Raw genomic sequence first — 17,271 nt, 5'->3', positions numbered from 1 at the left:
ATCTTTTTTTTTGGACGATACTGTCACTGTGTATCATTAGCAGTACTCATGATTAACCCACAAGAGGCGCTGTTGCACTGCTGAATAGATAATCACAACACAAACTGTGATACATGGTTGTGTTGCAGTATCAGTTTCCACATGTTTTGTTGATTTTCACTTTTACAAAAACGGAATCGCTTTTCAACTGAGACAGCCCCACTTAAATAAATAAACTGAGGCTTGCTCCAGGTTTTAATGGACCAGTATAAGTGGGGTCATGTGCGTCAGTTCAATAATCAGCCAGGGTGTTTGCAAATGATGGAAAAGATTCATGAAATGCAAAAGTTTGAGTTCCATGTTGCCAAATAAATCACTATAAATTATATAAGATGATGTGTGGGCTTTTTATATGGAAAATTTTTACTCAAGGCCCACTGAGAACCACTCTGGGAAAAAGGACCTTAACCATAAAGTAATTTTAAGACCTCGATAATAACAAGTTTCAACAGTTTGGCATAGGAACTCATGAAAGAATCAGATAAACCATCCATTATAGTCATTGTAGTATTTTTATTCCTATATCATATATCACACTAAAAATGTTAACATATTTCACTAACTACTGAATGCCAAGGTTGTAGGACTCTGAGGCCATAGCCTCCCTTTTCTAGGAATTCAATGGTTTATTAGCTGAAGTTCAGTTTGCATTATAGAAAGGAGAGTGAGACATGGTGGAATTTTAAAGGACGATCCTATTCTTTAACCGATAGTTAAACGAGTCTTTCAGGCCAAGGAACAAGACTGAAGGAAAGAAGTCAAGGATTCTTTAAACAGCAAATATTTAAACCATACCAGGCATACTTCTGCATTTATTATTATCATTGTTGCAATTCATCTTATTATTATTATTTAGACAGCCTGAGGGGTACAACCTAGACAGGTACCCCATCCTTTGAAAAGGATGGGGTACCTGTTGGAAAGGATGGGGTACCTGTTATGGCTCTGGGCAACTATGAACAGCATCAATCAGTCTTTCAGCGATTTAATACAAAATAATAAGTATCCCTCACCCCTGATTTTTTATATTATTTATTGCTCACACAATTTTTTGTACATATTCACATTCATAAAAAAAATGTCAATACAAAAACGGAATGGGAAAAATTACTTCAAAAAATAAATAGACTCACAAATAATAATTCAATATAATATTATAGTATACGTAACATCTATAATACTACTGTGTCTATAACTGTCTCCTGGGTCTATTTTATTTGCTTTGAGTACCTTCAAAAAGTACATTTTCCTGCATATTCTTGAGAAATTTAATTGACAAATTGTCATCATAATCTTAAATTGAGGACTTTTAACACGTCTATAGTGTGGTACTAGTACTTTTACAATCTATCTAAATATGTCAACTACTGTAAAGGATGAGTTATCACCGGTAATACCCACGTGGACAGCAATCCTCCTTATATTCGGTGACTTATTTGAAGGTCTCTCCAGTTCTTTATGTATTATACCATGTGTTACGTTAGAAGACGCATTTAGTGACTTTCCCCCGACCAGCCTCTAAAGTGTATCGATGGAGCCAGTGAGGAGTTCATGCGTGGAGGGAGCCGCTGTCGTCTCCACTGCGGGATGTGTGCGTTTGACCGCGCGCTAGTTTCTGTGGCGGCAGCGGTGGTGCGGCTGACGGAGGGAAACAAAACCCCAAACCTTCATGTGCGTCGTCGTATGGGAAAGTAGTTCCGGTCACTTTGAATGAAACCGGGGAGGAGGAGGAGGTAGAGAGAGAGAGAGAGAGAGAGAGAGAGAGAGAGAGGTAGAGAGGGAGAGGTAGAGAGAGGGAGAGAGAGAGAGAGAGAGAGAGAGAGAGAGAGAGAGAGAGAGAGGGGGGGGAGAGGTATAGAGAGAGGGAGAGAGAGGGAGAGAGAGAGGGAGAGAGAGAGGGAGAGAGAGAAAGAGAGAGAGAGAGGTAGAGAGATAGAGCGAGAGAGAGAGACAGAGAGAGAGAGAGAGAGAGAGAGAGAGAGAGAGAGAGAGAGAGAGACGGGGGCAGGGTCCCGGATGTTGGCACCGCCGCCGAGAGAAAGGCGAACGCGAGCAGGCGGAGAGAAGCTGAGCAGGGACACCGAGGCACCGCGGGCACACCGGCCGAGCTGCAGCGACCCGGAGCGGCGTGAAGAAGCCCAGGACACCCGGTGGGGAGCTCCCGCCTAGCCGAAGACCAGGAGGCGGAAGAGAAAGGGGGAACGAGGGGGGCAGACACTCTGAAACTACCGTGAGGATTTACAGGGAGCCCGCGTCACGGCAGCTTTCACCCAGAGTAAGTGAGCTAACACGGGCATGGAAGTTGAGCCGAGGCCCACGAAATGGACGACTTTCACGGGGAAGTGAGCCGCGCTGAAGTTGCGTGTGTGTGTGGGGGGGGGGGGACTGCGCCCGGCGAACAGGCCCTGGCACACCGTGTGGCGGGGCGTGCGGGGACACATTTTTCTTCCCCTTCCCCTCTTCCCCCTCTTTTTTCCTCCCACCCGGGGGAGCCCGTCCGTGTCGCCCCCCCCCCGGGTCAGTGTCGAGTCCTCCCCGGGGCACGGTGCTCTAACTCCCCGCAAGTTGACAGCTCTCGCGTTAGCCTCTGCTAGCGCCGCCGAGCAACCGGTGACAACTGACAGGGCAACTTTGACAGCTAGCTAGCCGGCTGGAGTAGCCTGCTAACTTTAGCTCGCTCCTGGGCCGGGACTCGGTGTGTGTTGTCCTCGCGTTTGGAGGGAGACATGTCCTACCCCCGGCTGCTAGGGTTTAGCTAGCTGTTTGCTATGGTGAGACCGTGTGTGTCCAGCATGAAGTGTGTGTGTGTGTGTGTGTGTGTGTGTGTGTTTGTGTGTGTGTGAGCCCAGTGTCATTTGGCTTTCCTGCGTGCCCGGGTGGGATTGGACTCACAGCTGTTGCAGCGTGTTTTCTCGTCTGTCACTCGTCTGTTTCTGAGGCGGATAATAAATTCCTCTAGAAAGGAAAAACGGAAGAGACGATCCCCGCGTGGAGGAGCAGTCTCCGGCTGTGTGACAGACAGGGCGCAGGTTTGTCATGCGGCTGCAAGATCAACAAGTGCAAACGCGTGTTCCAGGTCAATTTCATGCTCCAGACTTTGATCGCCGGGCTGCCTCCTGCCCCCGGTGGTTATACCCTTGTGGGGTATTGCCCTGAGATGGCTCAGACCGTGTTGCAGGCAAATATTTTTGGTCCTGTGTGCAAGACATCTCTGAGGGCATGCTCCTCTTCGCTTTGATGTTAAACCGTGTGTGTGTGTGTGTGTGTGTGTGTGTGTGTGTGTGTGTGTGTGTGTGTGTGTGTGTGTGTGTGTGTGTGTGTGTGTGTGTGTGTGTGTGTGTGTGTGTGTGTGTGTGTGTGTGTGTGTGTGTGTGTGTGTGTGTGTGTGTGTGTGTGTGTGTGTGTGTGTGTGTGTGTGTGTGTGTGTGCTGATTAGTTAATGCTACCAACTTTAAACTGAGCAGCTGTGGCATTTGCGTGCAGCTGTATACAAAGCAGTGTCCTTGCTTCATCCTGACGGCCTTTATTAGCCGATGGATGACTGAACTCCTAATTTGCCTGGCTGTCAACTTGTGCAAGTTTTATCAATGAAGTCACAGTGTGTTGTTTTAATGATCGGTGTGCAATGGGGTGCACATTATTGGTTAATCATCATATATTCTCATGCTCAAGTTCACTTTGCCATAAAATCAGCTTTAAAAGGTTGGATTTATGACTAAAACAAAACACTGTCTCCCCCCCTCCCCCCCAAAAAACACAACAAAAACATCACAAGACCTTGCCAGACCTTTTGCTTCAACTAACAAAATGCCCATAGCGTTAGTCAGCACTGGCAATCAAAGGTCAGACCTGGTTTGCTTCTTAATCACCCATCCTTTAAATAGCAAGCCCACAGCTTTCTGGATTTAAGCTATTGTACATGACTCTGGAGAAGGCACATAGTTTTCCCAGGTAAGCAGAGCTGGAATAGATTAATTTAGCCTATTGTCTTGAAATTAATAGGATCATTACTCTGTCTTATTCTATGAATTATCCCCTTTCTCCACCTGCCTTTGCCTGGAGTTTTTTAGAAAAGACGTTAAAGAGGCTCTGTGTGCGTTTTATGTTGAGTGCCATTTGATTGTAGTGTCTGCAGCTCCGTCTGAGGCCATTCTCAACTCCTGCAATACAGATATTTTGGACCTTGATGGCATTCATGAAATTGACAAGAAATTGAAAGAGACGTTTTGCTGTTGTTTGCGGGCGGACTGTTAAAGAATAGACGGCACGCAGCCAGTGCATGCTTTTTACAGATTGCATGCAGAAATCTGAATCACAGCCACACATTGTAAAATTTGCTCCTCAGAACACTAATGTTGCATCCATCAAATTTGAGTTTATAAGCAATGTGTTCATGAGGAACAATGTAATGCAGGCTGGAATTAAAAGACTCTTGTTATGTATTGTTGTTTGGGATTTATTGGTGTCAACATTCTTAATAGGACGACTCCTTTCTTTTGCGCTTGTCTCAAATCACACAGAGCAGAGTTAGTGACTTAAAAAAAGACCTCAAGGTTTTGATTAATGGACTGAAAAGCTGTGAAGACAGAATCGAAAATATTACACATCTGCGTGCGCTCACAGTAACCGTTTAAAAGTGTGAATGGGAGGATGTGATACAACCTCTCATTAATGGTGGGTTTAGCCTGGAGTCATTTAAAAAAAAAAGTCTGTTGCAAAACGGTTTTAATAACGTGTGTGTGTGTGTGTGTGTGTGTGTGTGTGTGTGTGTGTGTGTGTGTGTGTGTGTGTGTGTGTGTGTGTGTGTGTGTGTGTGTGTGTGTGTGTGTGTGTGTGTGTGTGTGTGTGTGTGTGTGTGTGTGTGTGTGTGTGTGTGTGTGTGTGTGTGTGTGTGTGTGTGTGTGTGTGGTATCATCGCTGTAGGAAAAAATATTTAGTTTTCACCTGCAGAACACAAAGAATGCAGAATAACTATGTGTAAATAAATGTTGACATCTCATCAGTGGGTTACAGATAATGTTCGTCTTGAGGGTGATAGTGTATAATGTAATAAATTAAATGTAATAATTACAGGAGGAATATGATTTGGATAGATGTCAGGGGTCAGCCATCTAGTGTAGTACAGTGAATTTGGAGCGGGCGTCTGCTTTTCTGAATACCAGCCCCTCATTTGGAATTCAGAGTGTGGCCCTGTGCCTCGCCTCCTCTCACTGAGAGGCTTTTTAATTTCTCCCCTTGTTGAAGTGATTATTCAAATAGCCATCCTTGAGATGCAGTTATCAGGATCCTGGAGGTATATGAGCCTCTGGCAACATGAAATCCCCATCACAGCCCCCCCCTCACCACCCTGTGTATTTGGACAGCACCCAACAGGTACCCTCTGTAGCAACCCCTATTAGGCCGCTACCCCCCTCAGGCTGAAAACCTATTGTGATCTGCGATTGGCAGATGGCAATTTATTCATGAGCATGGCTGATATTTTTTGGCATGGCGTAGTGGTGATGCTGTTGGTCAAAGGCCTCTGTTTAGGTCTTTTTTTTTTTTTTTTTTTTTTTTTTTACAATGACTTATTTTTGGTCTGAATCCAAAGTGTTTTTCTTTCTCAATCCCTCTCTGCTCAGGAATGTGAAGTTATTTTCGGTTGGAGTTTCTTTCTCTTCGCTTCATTGCCCGTCATCTTGTCCTTCACTGCGTTTTTCACCTTGAATAGACGAAAATAACAGGATCTTCCTTTCCTTTTAACAGCTGTTTACTCTGCGTGGAGTCTGGGCTGTCGTCTAACGCAGCTCAGGCCAAATGACTGGACGGTTTTGGTAGAAATGTTCTCCCGGTACTCTGCTCATTTCTAGCGTGAAGTTTTGCTCTTATGGCGGCTGTGTTGGTAAGAAGGAAATGGCTCAGTCTTCATTAGCAACTCTGTGCATCACTAGAATGCAGATGAGCTATGAAGCCATTCATCTGCTGGAAATGCCTCCCTGATTCCAATTTGAATCTTGTTTGCAGTCACATTGTGTGAGCCCACTTCTCCATGTTAAAGAAGTCTCTTTATGTGAGAGATCAGAGGGGGATAATTGCATTTAAGTGAACCTCATTTAGTGCTGGCCAGAGCAATTACTGTAACTGCAGTTCTAGGCATTTTTGGGGGCCTGGAGCAGCTGTCATTGAGTCTCTGTAGCAGAGATATCAAATGGTAAATAGAATGACATTGGCACCGCATCATGGGAACGACAGATCCTTGGATGGATTTTAATTAGTTTTCGCAGGTTTTTGCGCAGCTCTTGTTTCCATCCAAAGAAACGCATAATTAAAAATGACAATTAGAAATGCATTATTTTAGTGATGATTGAAAATGTATGATTCTCAAGGTGCTGTAAGGTGAAAAAAGCCAGCACTGTCTCTTCAGGCAAAACCCCCCCACTGGGCTTGAGGGAAATATTTTATCATTAATGTTATTCAGGAGCCATATTTTGAGTTTTGCTCAGCTGGGTGCTTTAATCTATTTTTGCTGTAAATTAATGAATTTTTAAAGAGCCCCTCGCTGGATACGGGTGGATGTGGGAATGCAGCACTGGTTCAGTTTTCAAACGAGCCTCTACTCCCCCCACCACCCCTTCACCACCACCACCACCACCACCAACCCTCCTCACGGGATGGAGAGAGCGAATTTACTGAAGCACTATACTTTCATTTTTTATTCATCCAGCAATACACTGCCTAGCTAGTTCTCCTCGTCCCGCCTCCTCCCAGTCTATTGAGTTGAGTCTGTCAGTGAACTAGTCCTATGTGCTCCAATTCATGTCCTGGCTCGGAGTTGAATGTGTGGACATGAATCAGTGAGGGGAGCATATGATGTTTAATTCAACTGGTTCACTCGTGTTGTTATTATTGGCACATTTACTTAGATACATGCCTGGTTTGAAAATGTTTAACCTTTTTAATTTCCTCATTCTGGTTAATTATTACTACTTTAACAACCTCCAGTCAAGTCTGCTGGGTAAATTTAATCCTCTTTTCCACTGGTCAAAAAACCAACTAACCACCATAAACATCTGGCTTTTGTCTGCAATAGGAATGGATACAATCAGCATTCACTCCTGTGTCAAACGACTAAGCAGTAGATGTTTTTATGGGCTCCAGCTCCTATCGACAGTGATGGAACCCCCCCCGGGTTAATGCGCTAGTTTCTTCTTTATTTTGCCTTTTTTTTTTACTGCGTAACTTTATGATAGACAATGAACTTCCGGGCATTGGCGCATAGCCATGAAAGTTTGTGTACATAGGTTTTTTTTCACATCTTGGAAACAAACTGCACATATACCTGCTAATTTAGGTGTAGAAGAGGAATAAGAAAGTGTAGGAGACTAAGTTGGGGGGTTGTCTGCATCTGTTCTCGATGGAGGTTACTATGACTCATTCCAGGCTTGTGGTAGCAAAAGACTAAAACATTTAGTTGTAAGTCCATTATAAATGTTTGGCTTGATCTTATCTTAGCTTTAAGTTGAAGTAGAGTAACTGTGTGAAGAACATGAAGAGTAAATCTAAAAATAGATTATGTGCTGTATGGTTGTAGTGCACTTAATGGGAAATCAAAATCAGGGACCACAAATCAACTCTCTTAAAGGGGGAGTTATTAACATGTAAAATAAAAGCGATTTCAGAGTAAATGCTGTATTCATAGAAGTTGTGTCATTTGAGAATTTACTAATGCGGTTGCTAATGAATAGCCAAGTCCTAAATGAATAAGACAGACTTGACTTTTCAATCCTTGAAGGATTTAATAATTCATCATATTGTATACTTTGTCCTTGAGTTCTGTTAGGCCCTCAGCATCAGCATATATTTCTTAAGCTTTTTTGTTCTTTACTTGGAAGAAGCAATTGATATGCTTATACTGTATGATTCACACTCTTAGGAGACATTAGAGCTGTATGCAGCAAGAAGAGCTCGCTAAGCTGACACAGCTTAAGTAATAAGAATGGGGCTTTCATTTTAGTATTTGGTATCTGATTTAATCATTACAGTGCCCCCTGTAGCAGATACAATATTCACTTTTCAGGTAAAGTGGAAGAATACCTAGATTAGATGGGGATTTCTGTTCGTTTTGAACTGGGAAATTTTGAATCTAAAAATGGTTTGACCAACAACTGCCTAACAGTGCTGCTCTGTCTGCATATGAACAAACACAAAGCTGTGATTTACGACTATATTTAACTGTTTCTGTACTCAAGTCTCAGAATTTGTTTTTGTTTAATAAGATGACATATACAGCTTTTACCTTCAGCTCCCTTCTGTGGACTGCATGCATGACGTGACAATTTAGAGACGATACCATGGTAATGACAAGTGCAGCATCTTGTCTACCGCAAACCAGACATGATTAAATATGATAATCTTCCTGCTCTGTGAGGCAGTGGTTGGTGCATGCGTACAAGCATAAGCAAACACTGCATGTTGTGTGCAGTTCACCAGCATTTAAGATTTACTGAGTCTTACTTCAAAGAGATAGAAGGATTGTCTTGTCGGTCACAAATTACTTTACCAAACGTGAGCCAGCTTCTTCTAGAAATACTTTAAGTCTTCTGTTGAAGATGGTCAGAAGGTCTGAACAATGAATCATATTTTCGTCATCAATCATTGACATATGAGCCTGTGAAATAAACATGTTGCAAAAGATTGCCTGAAATTTTATGAATTAGGAATAATAATTTTATTTACATGCACAATGTCATCACAGGGCTTTCAATCGCATCATAAGACTTGAACTATGTTGAATATTCTATACTGTGTTTTTCTTTCCATCATGGTTGGGCTGCAGCCTCTCCTCTCTCTAAGGAGATGGACACATGCAGCAGAAAGCACACAGGTAGTGGAGATAAGTGAGAAGTATACTTTTAACTTAAGTAGAAGACATCTTAGCTCTGTAAATGTAATAAAAATGTTCATGTTCAACAAGCTCTAATATGCTCTGCTCCAATCCAACGTGGTATGTTTTACGCAACCACAGTGTGTGGTTAGGCTTACAGTGAATTATTATGAACAAACAAAAATGTAAGTTTTCTGTAAGTAAAAACAAATATCATTTTCTCACATCTTCAAATTTTTCAAATTATTGTAAAGTTTTAGCTACAAGCTGAGACAGTAGCTCGAGCAATGTTGCCAGAGGGAGTTGGACCGAGGAGGTGGCCGATCGTGACTGATGTCTGTGTATTTCATTCAATTTACCCAGTATTTCTATGTTAAGAATATTTAATTTATTCACATTTTACTTCTGTTTCAAGAGAGATATTATTTAGTACTAATGTAGCGACTTAGTAGCGCTGTAAACATAATTGTTGCTGCTTAAGAAAATAACTTAATTTACTCTAATCCTGCTCTTTATTTTATTACAACAAAATAAGAACCAATTATTATAAGAACCAAAACACATTAATAAATAAGAAGATAAGGTGTGTGGTATGAATACAAACAAATAACCATTGGATGCATGGTTCATGTATTCACACTATTTGACCAATTATATGAAGCCACAGCCAGCCGTCAGCTACTCTCAGATTAATTGGCGTCAATTTGGTGGTGACTCTGAGCTTAGGTAGCACCATGGCTGAGGAAGACAAAGGAAGTGAACTGTATATGCACACCTCACATATCTAACCACACACTGTATTGAACTATGTTATTACACAATGCAGATTTGGTAAGTTATGTTTGGTGGGATAACATAACCATAGATTTGATATCTATGGGGACTGATATCAATGAGTGTGTGTAATTTAGTGTGGCTTGATTGAATTGAAGGGGACTGCTGGCCCCTGGCGGAGGTATGCACTCTACTGAGTGCCATTCTATTCTCTAATATGCTCGTTTGCTGCAGTGGTATTAGTATCTCTAAAGGAGGTGTGCAATCCAAGTTGCAATTATGTCAGCTCTCATAGGTTTATTGGCTTATTCCTGTGTGCAATGCAGCAACGGCAAAGCATTAAATGTTTGAATGACAGTGTGCAAACTCAGAGAGGAAAGTCAGAGAGGCTCAGGTTTAATTAAGTTCACAGTTTTAAGCCTGCTTAGCGAGGTTAAATAGTGGAGTTTTGAGGATGTGGTTTACTGCCACATCACTCAAGTTCATCCTCTGCTGACAGTAAAACATGGTCAGAGACTGCAGTGTTTGAGATTCTTAATAGATTCTTTATTTTTTGGGTTCTATCTGTAGCTGCCAGGGGGTTGATTGTTGTGATTGGCCAGTGCAATCAGTCATAGCACACACACACACAGCCTGCTCTCACATGCAACCCTAGTGACAGCTACACTGAGGAGACCAGGCTTATGTAGAGTTTTGCCTGCTTGCTGAGGACGAACATCTTAATGAACGTTTTGACGGTCCACTGAGCCATCGATGTGACAGGATTTCCCCCAATGCTCCTGATGGTCTGCCGGACTATGACAGACGGGTCTGAGTCAATGTGTCTGTGAGTGAGAGAGATGAGCATTTAGATATTTATTGTTGTAATGGGAAATAATAAAAATGTTGGTTTCATTATGAAGCTTTGGTGGGCCGCCACAGTCTAGTTGATTAATAGGAATCACTGGACTGATCACTTGAAATCACAAGACAGGCATGTTTCAGTAGCCTTGTGTTGGTTGATCAGACTTGAAGGCGGTGTGTAGCTTCTCTGTTTATTTTGTGATTTCAGACATTGTTAATATAGACTAGTCCCGAAATAGCTGCATGTAGAAGTTGGAGAGAGTGTGTGATGCAGTGTGTGAGGCTCATGATCTGTAGGGGCGAGTGCCAAGTTTTGCAGATGTGGGTTTGGTTGAGAAGGAGCTGCGGTGAATCTGTTAGCCCCGATGATTTAACACTTTTTCTTCCTAGCAGTTGTCTATGCCTCATTATACTCTGCATGCTCAGCAGAATCGCACGTTAAAACCCCTCTCTGTTGTCGTCATTTGTTGTTTTTTTCTGTGTGAAACCTGATGGATTAGCCTTAGATGTAGTACTTGGAATCTCCATCTGTGATTCAGAAAACCCCGAACAGAGGCCAAGGATTCTCTCGGTGGAGTTGGAGGAAATGTTGATCTGCGAGGATCAGGAAACCCACACAAGTGATGACTCGCTCTTGCCCCATCTTTCCCACCCTATTTCTAATATGTCTTGCTCTCACACGTAGTCTGCATCTTGATTATTGTTCAATTTTGTATCGGCTCTTCTTTTGCTTTATCTCTCTCTGCGCTGTTCTCTCCCTAGTCTTCACTTAGCAAACAACACGTCTGTAGAGAATTCTGAAGAATGCATCTTGTTACTCAGATGAGTCATACTTCCTCTGGCCTGCATGCCTCTCCCTCAGGGTGGATGAATGAGAGGGCGGAGAGGTTAGCTGGGGGAGGGGCTCAATGTCTGAGGCGATGTGATCTGTGCCAGTTGCTCAATGTAATTAAGTATCGGTGTGTTTGGCCCAAGTCGTGCACATAAGCTCTGCCTCAAAATGTGGTCATCCCTGGGTGGCTGTGTGACCGATGACTTTGACCAGGCTGAGTCACCGTGTTCAAAAAGTAATTGTTTGGGCCTTGGTACTGAAGAGGAACGAAACTGCACCTGCAATCTGAGAAATCTTTAACCTACTTAAAGAAATTTATATGGATGGATCAAAGGACTGTAGAGGAGTTTGCAGGCTGAAATGCTCCTCAGGAGGCCAAACTACAATATGTTTTTGTGAGTGTATTTTTCTGAAGCACATAAGTGTGTAAAGCTTTTTGGATCTAATTCCCTAAACTTCTGCATCCAGTTTTGCTAAATATTACATTGTACAACAAAATGCAGTTGTAAGTGAACTTGATTATCTTTATGATAGCGATGAAATAGTCATAGTAAACCATTAGGCCCTCTTAGCTCCAGCGCTATCTCTCCCATACCTGCTCTTCTTGGTCTCCTGCCAAAATCTATGACTCACAGGAGACTGAGTGACCTACTTTTTCAGTCTTCCAGGAGTGCCAGAAGGTCTTTTTTATTTGCAAGACAATACACTGGGTAAATATAAGTCAATTAAAATGCACTTAATGCACCCATTTTTGGATTTAAGCACCTAAGGGCTGTGTCAGCATGGCAGCAACCTCACAGGATTCCCTTCATTATCACAAGGAAAGAAGATACGTAGTAAACAGTCAAGCTTTGATATCTCATTAGAAGCAAACTGAGTTTAAGGCCACACTGGCTCTCATCAAGCCAATTTAAAAACATAACTCATTTAAGTGCGCTCATAATCCTGCAATGTCTGTGTGCTTTTATATTGCACATTCCTGGTTTATCCAGGTTGTCAGAGATTTTGGTTGTACATGTAGACAAAGCATTTATCTACATGAATCAGTCAAAGCAGCCCTGAGGCCTTGTTAGTTTGTTTTAGTAATGATAGAGTTTTGGTTTGAACAGTTGCTTTTAAATATTATTTGTAGTAGGGTTGGAGATTAAAGGTTTGGGTACGGAGACAGTCTCCCAAAAGCTTGGGTTACAGTTTGCCTACCTCCAGAAGAGAAAACAGCGATGGGATCAAAGACCATAGGATCACTCCGATGGTGTGATGGTTTTAGCAGTGTTTTTTTTATTGGAGAGAGATGCAGCTTTTCAGCATACGGAATTTCGGCTATTAGCTGTTTTGGTTGTGCTGTCTCTCATTGATGCAGCAACAAACTGTGCCGTTGAATGCTGTGTCTCGGCTGCTCTTTTCCCTTCTACAAGGCTTGGCTGCTTTGATATGTCAGTTTTGTTTTAGTCTGCCGCCTTCGTCTTGACATGATTGGCCCCGCTCGCTCCGACCTCCTGGAAACCCCCCGGCATGCCCGCCCCAGGGTGTGTGTTCAGTCATTTATTCGGCTTCCTCTAAAAGACTGCCATGCCTTCACTTCCCTTCTAGTTTCCCTCCTCTTATTAAGATGCCGAAGGCTGAGCAGAGTTTGGTCTGAAAGGCTTAGTGCTGGGGCGGTTACTGGTGTGTACAGTGGGAGGTTTGGGAGGGACTGTGAGCATGGGGACTTAAGTGACTTAATGTGCACTGTACAGCCAAGCCACACTTCAGTTAAGTTTCGCAGCTCACAGTGCCCTGATTTCAGCCTTTTTTGTGTTCAGTCCAGCGAACGAAAGTCAAAATGATGCTCTGCAAGTGCCTATAATTGGAGAGGAGCAAATTATCAAGTCTTTGGTAAATGTTGATTGCTGTTTGGGTTTGTGCCTGATAATCCCTATTTAGTCCTTCGAAATGACTGCCTTTTTCAAACCTCTATATTTTTTTTATCTTGTCTGTTTTCTCTGTTGAGTTTTGTCATGTTTTTACTTATTTTTAAGAGGTCCCAGCGGTGAACCACTTTGACCATCACTCTGGCATTTTGATTTCCCTTTTTTGTGTTATCACGCATTTCGCTTTCAGTGAAATCTGTCTGGTGCCGTTTATAAAGCCCAACATGAAATTGCTCTATCCAAAAACACCTACATTGTTGGTTACATGCTATATGATCAGTTTGATTCAAAAAGTATGTCCTTGTATTTCCTGATTATGTTACGTTTACTGGAACATTGGTGCTGAACCGAGGAGCAGGGATACAAATAAACACTGGTTGTACTGGTGCCAATTAATTATTTGTGGTCTTGCCTCCAGCTCAAAATCTTGTCACAACCAAACATTTTATACGTCACCACACATCATTTGCCTTGTAGGGACACATATGTCAGTCACAAGAAAGGCAGATACATATTTAAGCCGATGCAAACTGTATCAAACTACATAAATTAAGCTTAGTTAAGTCACTTAGTCACAATTTTTAAATGCTTTTCAAGTAGAGGTTCCTCATTGCTGCACTATGAACACAGCTGCACAGTTGGCCATTGTGTTTAACAAACAAAACTGCTAATAATTTGATATGAATAAGTATGACTTGATTTACAGTTTGCAACGTACCTTTGAAAAGAGGATGGGCATCACTGAACTACTGACTGTAGGTGAAGGAGAGCGGAGTACGACAGTTAGACAGATTTTGCTTATACCAGTGGGACGAGTGAATTTTAGATAAAAATAGATACATGATTAATCATACTAGCTACAATATTTAGAATATAATCTTCTCACAGAGGTTTGTCTTGTGACATTCTAGATTAGGTTAATTTGTATAGTTAAATGAAAAAAATTGTACTTCCAAATCATATCAACATAAGCTATTGCAATAAAAATCAGTATGAATTTGTTTTGGTTGTATGTTTAGATTTAGGCTTTGTGTTGTTGTGGTGGCAGTCAGGGTTGGTATGACGTCATCACCACCACAAACACCGCTGTCACCACCTTTGCATTTGAGACAGTCCAACTGTTGCAAATACGCTTTCATAGTGAAATACTCAAGTCATTTGAGGCCAACGATGTCGTGGCAACAGATTGTGGTTTCACAGTCATCTTGCCCTGCAGTTAGTAGGTTTGACAACTTGAATATTGATTGATCTGTGATACATTGTGGTTCGATAAGAGTCCCTAAGCTTTGTACGTACTTCTGCTGGGTCATAACTGCCTGGATATGGATTATATGAGTGTTTGGATGGATTTGCCCAGGCAAGCTGTCACAGAAAAAATTACCAGTGGAGTCAGTGATAAGATTCTGGTAATGTGCTGCTACATACTTGCAGACTCTCAGTGGGTGGAGTTAGGTTTCGCTCGAAACAATTCCGTGACGTAAAAAAATGACATCACGTCTCTTGTGCTGAGCCATAGCAACAGTGGACATTGTTGATCAACTTAACTGCTATATGTCGTAGTGATGGAAGTTGAATGAGGTAGGCCTTACAGCAATTCGTCAATAGCGACAAACCTAATTTACTTTATTCGACAACAAATAATTGTACTTGCATTTGTTGAGTGGCTGGTGCTAATTTGGGACTGTGCTAGTTGTAATGAATATAAATCTTCTCGTTCTAATGGTAACTCTTTCTGAGAACATGTGTCTTTAAGTCTTGAAATAAATTTAAAAAAAATCTCTTTGCTTATCTGCTGAGTAAGCCCTTGCATGCATATGAGTCATAGTCGGGGAATGAGTAGAATTTTCCTCCTCGATATGATGCCGTTAATGATTTTCAAGACTGCGCATAACAGCAGAACGTGTTTGATGGTTAGTATTTCTAGAGGACATGGACTTTTAAAATATTAAATTTCTTGACTTTTTTTAACACTACATAGTTTGCAGGTCATTGAGGGTTAGTGCTGTTTTATTAAAGTGAGGTCTGTGGTCAGTGGGGAACCATACAGGCCAGGAGCTTTTTCGGTATAGGTCTTGCTGCCCTTCTCTTTCACTGTGACTCATGTCGCATGGCACATGCTGCACCACTTTCACCATGTGAGTCATCCTGAACAAAAATGAAACACAGATTCTTTTTTTTTGTGGTTTCGCCTTTTTTTTTTGCAAAGTATGTGACATTTACACATTGCTGACCAAGAAGTATTTGTGCTATTTGTGCTTATTGTAAATAGTGGCGCAATTGCATTGAAGACTAATTCTCTGTTACATTATCTTAAAAACAAATGTGATATTTTGAACCCTCTGTCTCACCCTAATTGACCAAATAGCAAAAAATTATTGTTTCATAACTTAGAATAACAGCGGACTTTTAGGCTAAAAAGATGGTGTAAATTACGCCATTTTCTGTTTACATTTACGTTAGTAGTCACCATTTACTTCAATTGTGTTGGATTTGGCTGCAACGTTGTTTACCTCTGAAGCTCTGACATTTTCATTTTGGGGGGAACTATCCCTTTAAATCATTAAGCAGTATAAAAATAAAAATCATCCTGGAACAACTTTGTTTTATAGTAGATCTCAGGCTGATAAAAGATTGTCAAAACTGAAATTATTGCACTGTGAGAAAGTTCTTTATAACACAATTACAATGAAAGATGGGAGTCGATGGATTTGAATGATCACCTAGCCATAGTTGTCTCGCAAATTGGCTGTAATAAAATTGTAGTGACAAGTTGAGAAATTATGACATACACATAAAAAAGATGGTCATCGGTCTTTAGGTGTGTAATGTCTTGACAGGAATGGAGACGGATGGGACAGTAACGTAAGTCTTGGTCTCATCGTTCCTCAGCTGAGAAATTTGTTTTCTAATGCGCAGGGAGGGAAGCAGTGTGCTGCAAGGCAGACTCCTGTTTTTCAATTTATTTCCTGCATATAGATATATTTAAACTGAATACGGTGCAGCGTAAATTCTGTTTGGGGGAGTATCTTTGTGTTAGTTGGTGTGTACGTGTGTGTGTATGGCCCCTTTAAGAAGCCTGCATTTGTTTGCTGGCTGTGTCTGGGGCCCAAAGTTGAGCTCTTTCTGTCAGATGAGTGAGGCTCTGCAGAGGCAGCCACTGGGAGTTCTGTTTCATCTCCTCTCATACGGCTCTGGAGCAGACATGCAAATCCGCTGTAATGAGCGCAGCCTGTGTGGTGGTGGTGGAAGAGGGGGGGGCTAGGATGGGGGATGAACTCAGGAATTTAAAGTGGAGAAAGGGAAGGTGGAGGGAATAAGGTGAGACACCAACAGCCGTGCCAGATAACAGTGCAGGAGGATTGAAGGGGTTTAGGAGAGCATTATGTCAGGAGCGTCGCAAGTGACAGGAAGTCTTGCCTCTCGAATCAAACATTCATTAGCCTGCTGTAGCTGCTCTTTTCCTATCACTGTAGAGACACGGAGGTAAAGATGCAAATGCCGCCACGTTAATTAGCCTCATCCCTTATACCAGCAAGATGTGCTGTGGAAAAAAAACAGTCATCACCACTGTTATCAAATGTAATGAGGCTTTTGTATGGATTCGGCTGAAAGTTTAGCATCCTAAAGAGGCTGTTGTTGAGATAATCCTGAGGTTTGTGAGTGTCTTGAGTTTTACAGTATACTACAAACATGTGACACGTTGCAACAAAACACTCTGAGTGACAGTTATCTTGTGATAAGAAGAATCACACCCCTAGTTTCAAGATAAAATCACATAATTGAAGACATTTCTCAAAAAGGGATGATTTAGTTTTTGTCTCTTTAGATTCTTGAACCATCCATAAACTGAATACTGCATATAACAATTTATGAAGATGGTAAATACTTTGCTGTGGGTGCAACAGATGTGCAGGAATATTTCACCTGCCATCCAAGCTTCAACCTGTGAAGTGTGCCATAAACCCCATTAGTCTCTGCTCGGCTGTCCAATAGCTGCACGAATGTGATTT

General features: G+C 41.9%; 1 protein-coding gene across 1 annotated transcript in view; it reads left to right on the top strand.

Annotated features, from left to right (window-relative positions):
* The first annotated feature begins 2,102 nt into the window (after positions 1-2,102).
* Positions 2,103-17,271, top strand: part of foxj3 (forkhead box J3) — a 79,900-nt gene continuing 64,731 nt past the window's right edge. The window contains exon 1 of the mRNA XM_061070478.1: positions 2,103-2,314. The gene's annotated coding sequence lies outside the window, so the exon portion shown is untranslated. The remainder of the gene's footprint in view (positions 2,315-17,271) is intronic.

Source organism: Limanda limanda, chromosome 4 (assembly GCF_963576545.1).
Source record: "Limanda limanda chromosome 4, fLimLim1.1, whole genome shotgun sequence".
Lineage (NCBI taxonomy): Eukaryota > Metazoa > Chordata > Actinopteri > Pleuronectiformes > Pleuronectidae > Limanda > Limanda limanda.
This window is presented reverse-complemented; position numbering and strand designations above follow the sequence as displayed.